This window comes from Aegilops tauschii, chromosome 1, assembly GCF_002575655.3.
Source record: "Aegilops tauschii subsp. strangulata cultivar AL8/78 chromosome 1, Aet v6.0, whole genome shotgun sequence".
Taxonomy (NCBI): domain Eukaryota; kingdom Viridiplantae; phylum Streptophyta; class Magnoliopsida; order Poales; family Poaceae; genus Aegilops; species Aegilops tauschii.
Window position 1 is genome coordinate 471,358,429 of NC_053035.3, and position 15,833 is coordinate 471,374,261.

A 15,833-nucleotide genomic window follows, 5' to 3' on the forward strand; every position below is an offset into this window, starting at 1 on the left:
CTTTCTAGATATTCTAACAAGTGACTATATACAGAGCAAAATGAATGAATCTACACTCCAAAATATGTCTACATACATCTGTATATTGTAGTCTGTTTGAAATGTCTAAAAAGATTTATATTTACGAACGGAGGGAGTAGCCAATTGTTGACTCTATTATTAGACATGCTCTTTTAACTAACATCCAAGACTTTGTTTGAAAGACTAAGGGCATGTACAATAGTTGATAAGGTAGTCTTATCTTAAGTTTTGCATGTAATTTAAAGATGACAATATTTTGTCTACAATGAGTCATCTCTTAGGCTTATCTTCAATAACTAGTCATTCCTAAAAACATGGTGAGACATATTGTGCTAAAAGATCATCTCTTGTCTTCTCTTAAATAAGAGAAGACAAGCCTTTTCTTATGAGTTCTCTCTCCTCCACCTCATCACTTATCCTACGTGGCAATGCTAAGATAGCACCATTGTACATGCCCAAAACTGCTTAGCAGCGGTCGAATAAGTGGGTAATGTTGGGATGAACCAAAAAAGTTTGGTAGAGCTGGATCTAAGTGTTGGCTGGTAAACGTCCTGCAGTAAGTAAGATGGGTAGTTATAAACCCTGTCTTGATTTGAGGAGGGAAAATAGGGGTTGAGATTCATATAATCATCGCCAAAATCCAATCCAAACATATCTTAACATTTCAGAACTATCCCAGTGGCGGTTTTCTCGGTCATCCTTCTCCTGGCCACATGTACGTTGTAATTGATTGTTTATATATCCTAATAATATTGGGTGCTTACCTGGCTTGAATGCATGCATGGATTAGACGTCTCCAACCACAATGGTCAAATTTGACCCTTTTCCCCAGAAACATGTCCGAACCATGTACAATGTGTAGGCTCTAGACCCTCATTTGTCCATGTACACAACGATATCTCTCAATTTATTTCTAAATTGTCCAAACACATGCACAAGATTGATAGGGTGGTTTGCTCTCCATTAGATAGGAAAGACTAAAAAAGATAGAATGTGGTCAAAGATGGGAGGTCTGATGGACTATCGGGGCACCCCTATTTCTTCCACACTTATGGTTGTGTTTGGGGATTTGCGAATGGGGATTTGGGAACAACCAGGACAAATGAGAGGATTTGGAGGACTTGGTTGAAGAGGCCATTCTTATCCGCACATTGTCCAGGCTGTTTATTCGGATATATAGATATATGAGGACAATTTGAGTGTCTAGTTGAAGATGCTCTTACATGATGATCAGTAAACATAGGATCTGACCAAATATATTTCTTTGTCTAGCGTAGACTCATTCATACGTGCTAGAAAATTCTTGGAGCTGCCAGTTACACTCAGAGTTGGCAGCTTGGGGCTGCCACTCCGTTCCCGTATATAAGGTGTGTTTATTTTTTACTAATGTGTATTTCTTCTAATCTCACATATTTTCGTTTCTATCTATCCACCCTCATGTACGAAGCAACCTCACAATCAAGCCGAAAAGATGCTAGTATCATATCATGATACCGTAGCTTAATAAAAAATAGTACTATGATGTGTCATGCAAAACAATAAATAAAGTTATCTAAGATGCTAACACGTTAGAATTTGCACTAGGAAGATAATATTTATACACTACGAGTAGGCTAACCGTACGTGTGTGCTACACAAAATAATTTGTTCCCGGCGGAAAGGCATGCAACATGCATTTCTGTTTTTACAGATATATACTTCTAAGGGACCCCGCAAAAAAATACTTCTAAGGGATTATTCAAGGGTATTTTTGTCTCAAACTCTGCTAGATTGCGTGCCTTGCTGAAAAAATACACCTGACATATGAAGGGGGTAGAAAGAAAATTACTTCACGGTTTAAAAAGAAATCAAAATTCATTTATCCACTAGTAAAAAAGGGGCTTTCGTTCGGGCCTGGCCAGCCCATTAGTCCCGGTTCTGCCACGAACCAGGACCAATGGAGGCATTTGTCCCGGTTCGTGAGCCCAGGGGGCCGGCCGAGGCCTCGTGGGCATTGGTCCCGGTTCGTCTGGGCCCATTTGTCCCGGCTCTTGGCACGAACCGGGACCAATGAGCCTCGCTCCTGGCCCACAACCATTGGTCCCGGTTCGTGGCAGGAACCGGGACAAAAGGATGGCCTTTAGTCCCGGCTCCAGCCACGAACCGGGACAAATGAGTTGCCTATATATACCCCATTGCCGGCGAGCAGAGCACTCCACAGTGCTTTGTTTTTTGCTGGCCGGCGAGGAAGGGCATTTGGGTGCTCTAGCTCACCTCTTATGCATGTGAGGTGTTCGATGAAATGCCCGAGCCACACTAGTTAAGCTTTCTCCTCTCGAAGCTCGACCTCCGAGATCCATTTTTTCCAAGATTTGTCTAGGTTTAGCGGTCCGTCACGTCGCGTCCTCGTCTTCACCACCGTCGATCGCCCGCGCCGACCTCGTCGCCGGCACCACCGTGGTGAGCCTCTTGTTCTTATCTTCTTTCTGAAAGAAAAAAATCTTACTTTAGATAGATACTTGTCTAATTTTCTTACTTTTGACACACATAATTATATATAATGCACGCAGATGAACCGGCAATGGATGTACGGTGACAGACACACCTCTGAGTACATTAAGGGCGTGCATAATTTTCTCAAAGTGGCTGAGGCAAACAAGCAGAATGGTTTTATGTGTTGTCCATGCCCTAATTTGTGGGAATACGAGGTCTTACTCTGACAAGAAAATCCTTCACACCCACTTGCTTTATACGGGTTTCATGCCACACTATAATGTTTGGACGAAGCACGGAGAAATAGGGGTTATGATGGAAGACAGCGAAGAAGAAGAGGACGATGACAACTATGTGCCCCCTGAATACGGTGATGCTGCAACGGGGAAAGCTGAAGACCGAGAGGAAGCTGAAGATCCAGAGGAACCAGACGATGTGCCCTATGATGATCTCCGCCGGGTCATTGTTGATGCAAGGGAAAAGTGCGAAAGTGAAAAGGAGAAGCTGAAGTTCGATCGCATGTTAGAGGATCACAAAAAAGGGTTGTACCCCAATTGCGAAGATGGCAACACAAACCTCGGTACCATACTGGAATTGCTGCAGTGGAAGGCAGAGAATGCTGTGCCTGACAAAGGATTTGAGAAGCTGCTGAAAATATTGAAGAAGAAGCTTCCAAAGGATAACGAATTGCCCGACAGTACGTACGCAGCAAAGAAGGTCGTATGCCCTATAGGATTGGAGGTGGGGAAGATACATGCATGCCCTAATGACTGCATCCTCTAACGCGGTGCGTACAAGGATTTGAACGCATGCCCGGTATGCGGTGCATTGCGGTATAAGATCAGACGAGATGACCCTAGTGATGTTTAGGGCGAGACCCGCAGGAAGAGGGTTCCTGCGAAGGTGATGTGGTATGCTCCTATAATAACACGGTTGAAACAACTGTTCAGAAAGAAAGAGCATGCCAAGTTGATGCGATGGCACAGTGAGGACCATAAGAAAGACGGGAAGTTGAGAGCACCCGCTGACGGGTCGCAGTGGAGAAAAATCGAGAGAAAGTTCTGGGCTGAGTTTGCAAGTGACCCAAGGAACGTATGGTTTGCTTTAAGCGCGGATGGCATTAATCCTTTCCGGGAGCAGAGCAGCAATCACAGCACCTGGCACGTGACTCTATGTATGTATAACCTTCCTCCTTGGATGTGCATGAAGCGGAAGTTCATTATGATGCCAATTCTCATCCAAGGCCCTAAGCAACCCGGCAACGACATTGATGTGTACCTAAGGCCATTAGTTGAAGAACTCTTACAGCAGTGGAATGGAACAGGTGTACGTGCGTGGGATGAGCACATGGGGGGAGAATTTGACCTAAGGCGTTGCTATTCGTGACCATCAATGATTGGCCCGCTCTCAGTAACCTTTCAGGACAGACAAACAAGGGATACCACGCATGCACGCACTGTTTAGCTGACACCGAAAGTATATACCTGGACAGATGCAAGAAGAATGTGTACCTGGGCCATCGTCGATTTCTCCCGACCAACCATCAATGTCAAAAGAAAGGCAAGCATTTCAAACGCAAGGCAGATCACCGGAAAAAGCCCGCCATGCGTACCGGTGATCACGTACTTGCTATGGTCTCTAATTTACACGTAATATTTGGAAAGGGTCCCGACGGACTAGCTGTTCCGAATGACGCTGAGGGACGCACACCCATGTGGAAGAAGAAATCTATATTTTGGGACCTACCCTACTGGAAAGAGCTAGAGGTATGCTCTTCAATCGATGTGATGCACGTGACGAAAAACCTTTGCGTGAACCTGTTAGGCTTCTTGGGCGTGTATGGGAAGACAAAAGATACACCTGAGGCACGGGAGGACCTGCAACGTTTGCACGAAAAAGACGGCATGCCTCCAAAGCAGTACGAAGGTCCTGCCAGCTACGCTCTTACCAAAGAAGAGAAGGAAATCTTTTTTGAATGCCTGCTCAGTATGAAGGTCCCGACTGGCTTCTCGTCGAATATAAAGGGAATAATAAATATTCCAGAGAAAAAGTTCCAAAACCTAAAGTCTCGTGACTGCCACGTGATTATGACGCAACTGCTTCCGGTTGCATTGAGGGGGCTTCTACAGGAAAACGTCCGATTAGCCATTGTGAAGCTATGTGCATTCCTCAATGCAATCTCTCAAAAGGTGATCGATCCAGAAATCATACCAAGGCTAAGGAGTGATGTGGCGCAATGTCTTGTCAGTTTCGAGCTGGTGTTCCCACCATCCTTCTTCAATATCATGACGCACGTCCTAGTTCATCTAGTCGACGAGATTGTCAATCTTGGCCCCGTATTTCTACACAATATGTTCCCCTTTGAGAGGTTCATGGGAGTCCTAAAGAAATATGTCTGTAACCGTGCTAGGCCGGAAGGAAGCATCTCCATGGGCCATCAAACAGAGGATGTCATTGGGTTTTGTGTTGACTTCATTCCTGGCCTTAAGAAGATAGGTCTCCCTAAATCGCGGTATGATGGGAGACTGACTAGAAAAGACACGCTAGGAGCGGACTCAATAATATGCAGGGACGGGCATTCTTCGTCTCAAGCACACTACACAGTTCTACAGAACTCTACCTTGGTGACCCCGTATGTCGATGAACACAAAAACAGTCTGCGCTCCAAACACCCGGAGCTGTGTGACGACTGGATTACATGTGAACATATCAGGACTTTCAGCAGTTGGTTGGAAACACGTCTCAGAGGTGACACCACTGTTTGTGATGAGCTGTACTCGCTGTCCAGGGGACCATCTTCGACTGTATTGACTTACAAAGGATACGAGATAAATGGGAATACATTTTACACGATCGCCCAAGATCAAAAGAGCACCAACAAAACAGCGGTGTCCGCTCTGATGCAGCAACCGAGAGGGGAAAGGACACATATTATGGTTACATAATGGACATATGGGAACTTGACTACGGACATGATTTTAAGGTCCCTTTGTTTAAGTGCAAATGGGTCAATCTGTCAGGAGGCGGGGTACAGGTAGACCCACAGTACAGAATGACAACAGTGGTTCTGAACAATCTTGGGTACACTGACGAACCGTTCGTCCTAGCCAATGATGTGGCACAGGTTATCTATGTGAAGGACATGTCTACCAAACCGAGAAAAAGAAAAGATAAGCAAGCGAATACATCATACAATGAGCCAAAGCGCCACATAGTTCTTTCAGGAAAAAGGGACATTGTGGGAGTGGAGGGCAAGACAGACATGTGAAGATTATGAAAAGTTTCATGAAATTCCTCCCTTCAAAGTCAAAGCAAAGCACACAAGCGAAAAAAAGTGAAGACTTTCTCTCCACAACTATTATGATGATACCATGCCAACTTTCAACCTTTTCGTAGTTCATTTGAAATGTCTGTTGTAACAGACGAGTTTCCGTATGAAATCCTGATACTTTGAAACAGATTGTCCGTTTTGTACACGAAGTGCATCCAGTTTTTGCCGTAACCCTCTCTAATTTTTTGCACATGCTATGTGGGTGAAATGATGATACCATGCCAACTTTCAACCTTTTCAGAGTTCATTTGTAGTGCTTTTCAATTTCATGGTCTTATAGCTCAAAATAATCAGTAAATGCATGGAAAATAACAAATGAAGTCAGAAATGGTTGAAAATTGATGATGTGGCTTTGAATGGTGCATTTTGAACACAGAAAAACTATGGAGTTCAAATAAGTTCTAAAAAATGAAATCCCTTTGTAACAGACGAGTTTCCGTATGAAACCTTGATACTTCGAAAGAGATTGTCCGTTTTGTACACGAAGTGCATCCAGTTTTTGTCGTAACCCTCTCTACTTTCTTGCACATGCTATGTGGGTGAAATGATGATACCATGCCAACTTTCAACCTTTTCAGAGTTCATTTGTAGTGTTTTTTAATTTCAGGGTCTTATAGCTCAAAATAATCAGTAAATGCATGGAAAATAACAAATATCATAAAAAAGTAATTAGAAATGGAATAAAATAAACTTTAATAAAATATATAAGTAGAAACAAAATAAAATAAACTTTAATAACATAAATAAAATTTATGAAACTAAAATTATCAACATATTTTCTGTTCAAAACATTATAAGCAACCTCTAGTATTACTGAAACTAAAATTATATAAAATTGATGCAACTAAAATTATCAAAGTTTTTTCTGTTCAAAATCATTAAAAGCAAAAAGAATTTTCATAAAGAACTTTTTTGTTAGAAACTTTAATAGCAAAAAGAATTATCATAAAATAAAATAAATAAGTAATTAGAAACAAAATAAAATAAAATAAATAAGTTTTTTGTTGTAAGTAGAAACAAAATAAAATAAATAAAGCAAAAAATAAAAAAATAAACTGGGAAAAAATAAAAAAGCCACCTACTAGGCCACCACGGCCTGAATACGACTAGAAACCCACCCATGGGCCAGGATTCAGGCCCGTAGAAGGCCCAATAGGCCCACAGGCAGATACAGTGTGTTTAGACCCGAAAGCCTGCATTTGAGAGGAGCTCGAGAGGGCAGCGGGAGTGGGGCTTATAAACCACTCTCGAGCTCCCTCAGCTAGCGAGGTGGGACTAAACTTTCGTGCCACGATGCGGGCAGCACAAGGCCTTTAGTCCCGGTTGGTGCCACCAACCGGTACTAAAGGCATACATTGGTACCGGTTCATGCCAACAACCGGTACCAATGCGCACCCTTTAGTCCCGGTTTGTGCCACCAACCGGGACCAAAGGCCTCTGCTTCCCGCCCTTTGGACTGCTGAAAAGCGACCTTTGGTCCCGGTTGGTGGCTCCAACCGAAACTAAAGGGGTGCTTTGGTCCCGGTTACTGCCACGAACCGGGACCAAAGGTCTGTCTATATAAGCCACACTTGTGAAATTTTCGGTTCAGTTCTTCTTCCCACTGCCCCGACGCCGTCGCCGCGTGCTCCTCTGCCCCGACGCCATCGCTACGCGCGCCTCTGCCCCGACGCCGTCGCCGTGCCGCCGCCCCCTGCCCCAACGCCGTCGCCGCGCGCCGCCCCGCGTCCTCACCGCCCCGGTCCGCGCCGCCCCTGCCCCGACGCCGTCGTCGACACCGCCCCCAGTGAGCCCCGCCTCGCACCCCTGCCCTGCCCCCCGCCGCCGCCGCCGTGGCCGCCGTAAAAAATATATGATTAGATGATTTTTTTTTGTTCATAGATGTGATTTTTTTTGTTCATATATCATATGATGTTTTTATATTGTTCATAGATGATCGGTCATATTTGTTCATATGTATCCAAGCGAAGTCGTTGTAGTTAGTTGTACTGTTTAGGGTTAGGGTCGTCGAGGAAAGAAATTAAGGAAAGAAGAAAAGAGGAAGAAGGAAGAAGAAGAAAAATAGGAAGAGGACGGAGAAGAAGAAAAAAAGAGGAGAAGGAGAAGGAATAGAGGAGAAAAAATAGATTAAATTCTTCTTCTCCTTTATTCCTTCTTCTTCTCCTTTTTTTCTTCTTCTCCTCTTTTTTTTCTTCTTCTTCCTCTTCCTATTTTTTATCGGGTATGTCGTTGTCGATATACCCCCTCCCCGATAACTTCGACATGAGGGGGGGGGGGGGGGCGATAAATAATAGAACTAGTTAAACAAGTTTATTTTTAGTAAGTACTACTTTATTTTCTTTATAGTAAGTGCTTAGTAGTTGAACTAGTTGATTTAATAAAACTACTTTATTTCACTATATATAGAACTAGTTTATTTTTAGTAAGTACTACTTTATTTTATTTATAGTAAGTGCTTAATTAGTAGTTGAACTAGTTGATTTAATAAAACTACTTTATTTTACTATAGAAGTAGTTTATTTTTAGCGAGAAAATTAATAGAACTAGTTTTTTTTAGTTCAAGCAATTATTCCCGCATCGACGTTGACGATGCCTATCCCGCATCCTCATCGTCGACTCGGCGGAGGAGGCCGGCTTGATCAGAGGGGCCATCTCCGGGACTGGGCTCCGCCGGGCTGGTATTGGGAGGTGCTACCTTCCGAGGGGCGTAGGTTGGTGAGGAGCCAGCCCGTCGTTGACCCGGTCCTTGTTTGGTGGCGGTCGTGTGGGCCAGTGATGGTGCCTAGGCTTCCGGACACCGCGGAGGTGGTGATGAGGACATGTACCTAGGGTAGGGTCACATGCCTGACCTAAATACCTTCCCCAAGGACATCACTCTAAAGCCAGAAGCATTCGAGGGGTACCATCACCCACTCGACCAGAAACATTTCCACTCGGAGGAATCAAGATCACTCGACCGTAACAAGAAACACTCGACGGACAGAAGACCTAAAGCCACTCTACACAGCAACGGTCGAGCATTAACTCCTAGACTTAATAGCCATTTATAACACTTTATTACGGACGTTACCAGTAACGCCCCCCTCTTGATGTACCTTAAATCCCTTGTAACGTGGGCTGGCCGGGGTGCTGGCGCACTCTATATAAGCCACCCCCCTCCACATGCACAAGGGTTCGCACCCCCTGTAACACACACGCATATAATCCAGTCGACCGCCTCCGGGCTCCGAGACGTAGGGCTGTTACTTCCTACGAGAAGGGCATGAACTCGTAAAACTCGTGCGTACAACTTCTCCATAGCTAGGATCTTGCCTCTACATCCCTACCCCCCCCCCATTCTACTGTCAGACTTAGAACCACGACAGTTGGCGCCCACCGTGGGGCAGGTGTCTTAGCGACTTGTTGGAGAAGTTGCAATTTTTTCGATCCCCATCAGCATGGTTTCAGGCAGAGGATTGGCCGAGGACTGCGAGATCCGTCTCGGCGCGCTCGTGTTCGTCGCCGACGACTCCGCTTGGCTCCAAGAAGCTCCACTCGACGTCGAGGCGCTCCCCGTCCGCGGGGCAACGCACTTTCGCGCGTGCGTCCGCGGCGTCCTCTTGCGGCAGCCGTCGACCCAGTATCGGTCGGCTCCGGTGGCGTCTCCACTCCCTGCTGCCCGCCGGCGCAAGCGTTCCGGTCGGTCGAGGCTCCAGCAGTGGGTGAGGCACGCGGTGGCTCGCCACTCGGCCACCCCCCAAGTCGTGGCAATCGAGCCCGACGAAACTCTCTACAGCCTGTTCGACCTATCGACTGGCTCCGTTGAGACCGCATCCGAGTGCGACAACAGTGACCCCGCGACGGAAGTCCTGATGGTCAACGGACCGCGCAGTCCTCCTGGCTTCCCCCGCGACGACGGTGGTGATGGCGGAGGCGATCCGTCGCGTGTCCACGAGGAGTACCGCCCCGAGCCCCTCTCTTCGCAGCAGAGGGAAGAGCTTCGCCGCCGTAACATGGATGCACTTCACACTCCTATCGTTGGAGAAACCCCCGAGGCCCGGGCCTTGGAGGAGGTGCGCCTGGCCAACTTGGATGAGCACACTCGACTGGAGAATCTCCAGCACGCACTCGACGAGCGTGCTCGGCAGCGAGTTCCTGAATCCAGTCGACGACAACTTTTTCCGCCTCCAACCCAAGTATATCGAACTCCGATCCAGAATCTCACAGCTGCTGCCCGAATAGCAGAGTCGATTCAGCCTTCCCAGTCGGAGGCTGGTAGGGGTTTGATGCAGATCCAGGCTTTGCTCCGGGCGGCGGGGGAGCAGAACACAGCAGTGTCATAGTCTCGGAATAGGATTCATAGTAGATCTGTAATGGCAGACACAGCTCAGTCGGCTCACAGCCCGAGATCACCTCCAAGGCGCGAGGGACGTGGAGATCGACAGGATCAGTACAGAAACCGTGAGCAGTATGATCGTCGTCGAGTACCCACGCCTCCCCCAAGGAGTGGGTCATACGCGCCTCGGCAACACGATGACAGGCGCCCTCACAGTGGTGGGCGAAGGATTCCAGTCGACCCCCGGGAGCCGGGCTTTGACGCGAGATCCATTCTCGTTCAAGGTCTGGTTGATAGAACAGAGCACACAGAGATGGCCACGATAGAGATTACCTGACCGGCAGCAGGGTGCATGTTTTAGGTCCCGAGTGTTTCAGCAGAGCCATCAGAACAGCAGTGATTCCTCCCAACTTCAGGTTGGCGACTGGAGTCAGCAAGTTCACTGGTGAGTCCAAGCCTGACACTTGGCTTGAGGACTACCGAGTGGCTGTGCAGATTAGTGGTGGTAATGATGAAGTGGCCATGAAGCACCTTCCTCTGATGTTAGAGGGCTCGACCAAAGCGTGGTTGAATCAGTTAGCACCTAGCAGTATTTATAGCTGGGAAGAGCTTGCCCGAGTGTTTGTCAGAACATTTGAAGGTACATGCAAACGGCCAGCAGGGCTAACAGAGCTACAGTCCTGTGTGCAGAAGTCGAATGAAACTTTGAGAGATTATATCCAGATATGGATCCCGTTGCACCACACGGTGGAGAATGTGTCTGATCACCAAGCAGTTTGTGCCTTCAAGGAAGGCGTCAAGTATAGAGAATTGAATCTGAAGTTCGATCGGACCGGAGATATGTCTCTGAGTCGAATGATGGAAATTGCCACCAAGTATGCTAATGGTGAAGAGGAGGATCGGCTCCGGAGTGGCAAGCATAAAACAGTCGCCCACGAACCGGGGGAGGGAACTCCAGTCGGAAGCAGAAGCGTAAAGCCGAGCCAGCTGCTCCCGGAGAAGCCTTAGCCGTGACTCAAGGAAAGTTCAAGGGGAAGCCCAAAGGGCCATGGAACCCCAAGAAAGTAAAAGATCAAGATGGAAATGATGTGTTGGATTTACCATGCCACATTCACACCAAAAAGGATGAGGAGGGTAATCTCATTTATCCGAAACATACCACTCGACAATGTCGGCTCCTAATCCAGCAGTTCCGAGAGAAACAGCCCAAAGAAAAGGAGAAAGAATCGGACAAAGTTGAGGATAAGGAAGAGGACGATGATGGTTACCCCCACGTCAATTCCACTCTGATGATTTTTGCTGATGTTGAGAGCAAGAGTTGACTGAAAGTCATCAACAGAGAAGTGAACATGGTCGCTCTGGCGACGCCCAGTTATTTGAAGTGGTCTCAGACTACCATTACATTCGACCAGTCTGATCACCCGACACACATAGCCACCCCTGGGAGGCAAGCGTTGGTGGTCGACCCAGTCGCCGAAGGCACTCGGTTGACTAAGGTTCTGATGGATGGTGGCAGTGGCCTGAATATACTGTATGCGGAGACCTTGAAAGGAATGGGCATTCCGATTTCCAGACTCAGTGAAAGCAATATGAGTTCCCATGGGGTTATTCCTGGCAAGAAGGCTGAGTCACTCGGCCAGATCGCCCTCGATGTGGTTTTCGGTGATTCCAAGAATTACCGCAAAGAAAAGTTGACGTTTGAAGTCGTCGATTTCTAGAGTGCTTATCATGCTATTCTGGGCAGGCCGGCTTATGCACGTTTCATGGCTCGACCATGTTACGTTTGCCTCAAATTGAAGATGCCTGGTCCTAAAGGAGTGATCACTATCACTGGCAATCGGAAGAAGGCAGAAGAGTGCTTCCAGAAGGGCTCAAAGATCGCCGATGCGCAAATGGCAGTAGTGGAATTGCAGGAGTACCCAAAAAATGCAGATCCAAGTGATTTGTTGCGAGCTAAGAAGCCTGCCACGGATTGAGCATTTCAGTCGTCTGGTGAAACGAAGCCGATTCATATTCACCCGACCGATGCCAATGCTGCTCCGAGTCACATTTCGAAAACACTCGACTCCAAATAGGAAGAAGCGCTCATCCAATTCCTCCGTGAGAACTGGGACATCTTTGCATGGAAACCTTCTGACATGCCGGGTGTTCCCAGGGGGCTGGCTGAGCACCGTTTGCGAGTCGACCCAAAAGTGAAACCAGTCAAAGAACATCTTCGACGGTCCGCCGTACAGAAGAGAAAAGCAATCGGTGAAGAAGTGGCTCGGCTCCTAGCAGCTGAGTTTATCCGAGAGATTTACCACTTCGAGTGGCTAGCCAATGTTGTCATGGTCCCCAAGAAGGACGACTCACTTCGCATGTGCATTGACTTCAAGCATATCAATCGGGCCTGCCCGAAAGATCACTTTCCTCTCCCCGCATCGATCAAATAGTTGACTCGACTGCAGGGTGTGAGCGCTTGTCCTTTTTGGAAGCTTATTCCGGGTATCATCAGATCCGACTGTATGGACCCTATGAGATAAAAACAGCTTTCATCATTCCTTTTGGGTGCTTCTGTTATGTTACCATGCCATTCGGCCTGAAGAATGCTGGAGCCACATTCATGAGGATGATTCAGAAGTGTTTACTCACTCAAATCAGTCGGAATGTGGAAGCATACATGGATGACATTGTGGTCAAGTCACGTAAAGGTTCCGACCTGTTGGCTAACCTTGCTGAAACTTTTGCCAACCTCAGAAGGTGCGATATCAAGCTTAATCCATCAAAGTGCACATTCGGAGTTCCGGGCAGAAAATTACTCGGATTCCTCGTTTCCGAACGGGGGATCGACGCTAACCCAGAGAAAGTTGGTGCCATTCTCCGAATGAAACGCCCTGTGCGTGTGCACGATGTCCAGAAGCTTACAGGTTGTTTGGCCGCCTTAAGTCGATTCATTTCTCGCCTCGGTGAAAAGGCATTGCCTCTTTACCGACTGATGAAGAAGTCTGATAAGTTCGAGTGGACTCCTGAAGCTGATGCAGCATTTGCAGAGCTCAAAGCCCTGCCTTCCACCCAGCCGGTGCTTGCTGCCCCAATCAGCAAAGAGCCTTTACTGCTTTACATTGCAGCCACTGAACAAGTCATCAGTACAGTACTTACGGTCGAGTGGGAAGAAGAAGGAAAAGCCTGTAAAGTTCAGCGCCCAGTATACTATGTTTCTGAAGTTTTGACTCCGTCAAAGCAAAGATATCCACATTATCAGAAGCTTGTTTATGGGATTTATATGACCACGAAGAAGGTTGCACATTATTTCTCTGACCACTCCATTACAGTCGTCAGCAGCGCTCCATTATCAGAGATTCTGAACAACAGAGATGCAACCGGTCGAGTGGCAAAGTGGGCGATTGAACTCCTTCCCTTGGATATTAAGTTTGAGGCAAAGAAAGCTATCAAGTCCCAAGCAATAGCAGATTTCCTCGCCAAGTGGATCGAACAGCAACTGCCGACTCAAGTCCACTCGGAGCACTGGACCATGTTCTTTGATGGTTCCAAGATGCTGAATGGTTCCGGTGTTGGGGTGGTACTAGTATTCCCCCGAGGAGACAAGCTCAGATATGTTCTCCAGATTCACTTTGATTCCTCCAATAACGAAGCGGAATATGAAGCACTCTTATATGGGTTACGTATGGCCATCTCGCTCGGCGTCCGTCGCCTCATGGTCTACGGTGACTCAGATTTGGTAGTCAATCAAGTGATGAAGGAGTGGGATGTCAGAAGCCCAGCTATGACTGGTTACTGCAATGCGGTGAGGAAGTTGGAAAACAAGTTTGAGGAGTTAGAGCTCCATCATATACCCCGACTGAAAAATCAAGCAGCCGATGATTTGGCAAAGATAGGCTCCAAGAGGGAAGCCATTCCCAGCAACGTGTTTTTGGAACACATTCATACACCTTCAGTTCAAGAAGATCCTTTCACTGAAGAGCCCCCGCAGCCTAAGAGTGCCACAGATCCGACTGAAGTCGAAGTCCCAGCCGTGGTCAACCTAATCACGGAGGTTTTGGTCATCACTCCCGACTGGACAGTGCCATACATTGCGTATATCCTTAGGAAGGAACTCCCAGAGGATGAAGAAGAGGCTCGACAGATCGTCCGTGGATCCAAAGCTTTTACTGTGATAAGAGGACAACTGTTCAGGGAAAGCGTAACCGGAGTCAGCCAGAAATGCATAACACCAGAAGAAGGTCGAGTGATCCTCGACGACATCCACTCGGGGACCTGTGGTCACCATGCGTCCTCTCGGACCATTGTGGCCAAAGCATACCGAGCTGGATTTTATTTGCCACGAGCAAATGAAATGGCGAAAGATATAGTCGACAAATGTGAAGGCTGCCAGTTTTACTCCAATATGTCCCACAAGCCTGCGTCAGCCCTGAAGACCATTCCACTCGTCTGGCCCTTTGCTATTTGGGGATTGGATATGGTTGGACCCCTGAGGACTGCTAGGAGCGGCTTCACTCATGTGCTTGTAGCAGCCAACAAGTTTACCAAATGGATTGAAGCCAAGCCTATCAAGAATCTTGAAGCCAGTACTGCCGTCAGCTTCATCAGAGAATTGACATTCAGATATGGAGTTCCGCACAACATCATCACTGACAACGGGTCAAACTTCGATTCTGATGAGTTCAGAGCCTTCTGTGCTTCCCAAGGCACACGAGTCGACTATGCTTCAGTCGCCCACCCCCAGTCGAATGGACAAGCAGAAAGAGCAAATGGCTTGATTCTCAAAGGACTGAAACCCCGACTGATGCGTGATCTCAAGCACGCAGCAGGCGCCTGGGTCGATGAACTTCCATCAGTTCTTTGGGGATTGAGGACAACTCCCAATCGGTCGACTGGCCGAACTCCATTCTTCTTGGTTTATGGAGCTGAAGTTGTTCTACCGAGTGACTTGCTTCACAATGCACCCCGAGTCGAGCTCTTCTCTTAAGATGAAGCAGAATAGGCCCGGCAGGACGCAGTCGATCTCCTAGAGGAGGAAAGAGAGATGGCCTTAATCCGGTCGACCATTTATCAGCAAGACTTGCGTCGATTCCACGCCAGAAACGTGAGGGGCCGAGCCTTTCAAGAGGGAGACTTGGTTCTTCGAGTGGATCAGCAGAAACCACACAAGCTCGCCCCTGCTTGGGAAGGTCCCTTCATTGTCACCAGAGTTCTCCACAATGGAGCATACCATCTTTACAATGTGAAGCATCAGAGAGACGAGCCACGGGCTTGGAACGCGGAGCTGCTCCGCCCCTTTTATACTTAAGTACTCATTCGGATGAGATGTAATAAGAAATACCTTTGTAGTTTGTTTATCAAAGACAAGAGCTTTACAGTCTTCCTAAATGGTTGTTGTTGCTTTTGTTTGTGTCTGAAATCCCCCAGTGGGTAACTTTGCCGCGAATCTGTTTCGCCTAAAGTTTGAAAAATCCTACCGAGTGATGAGCAAGCCTCTCACTCGGGGGCTTAGCCGTGAATCTGTTTCGCCTAAGTTTGAAAAAACCTACCGAGTGATGAGAAAGCCTCTCACTCGGGGGCTTAGCCGCGAATCCGTTTCGCCTAAGTTTGTAAAATCCTACCGAGTGGTGAGCAACCATCCCACTCGGGGGCTTAGCTGCAGTCCAGTACTCGCCTAAGTTTGAAAAATCCTACCGAGTGGTGAGCAACCCTCCC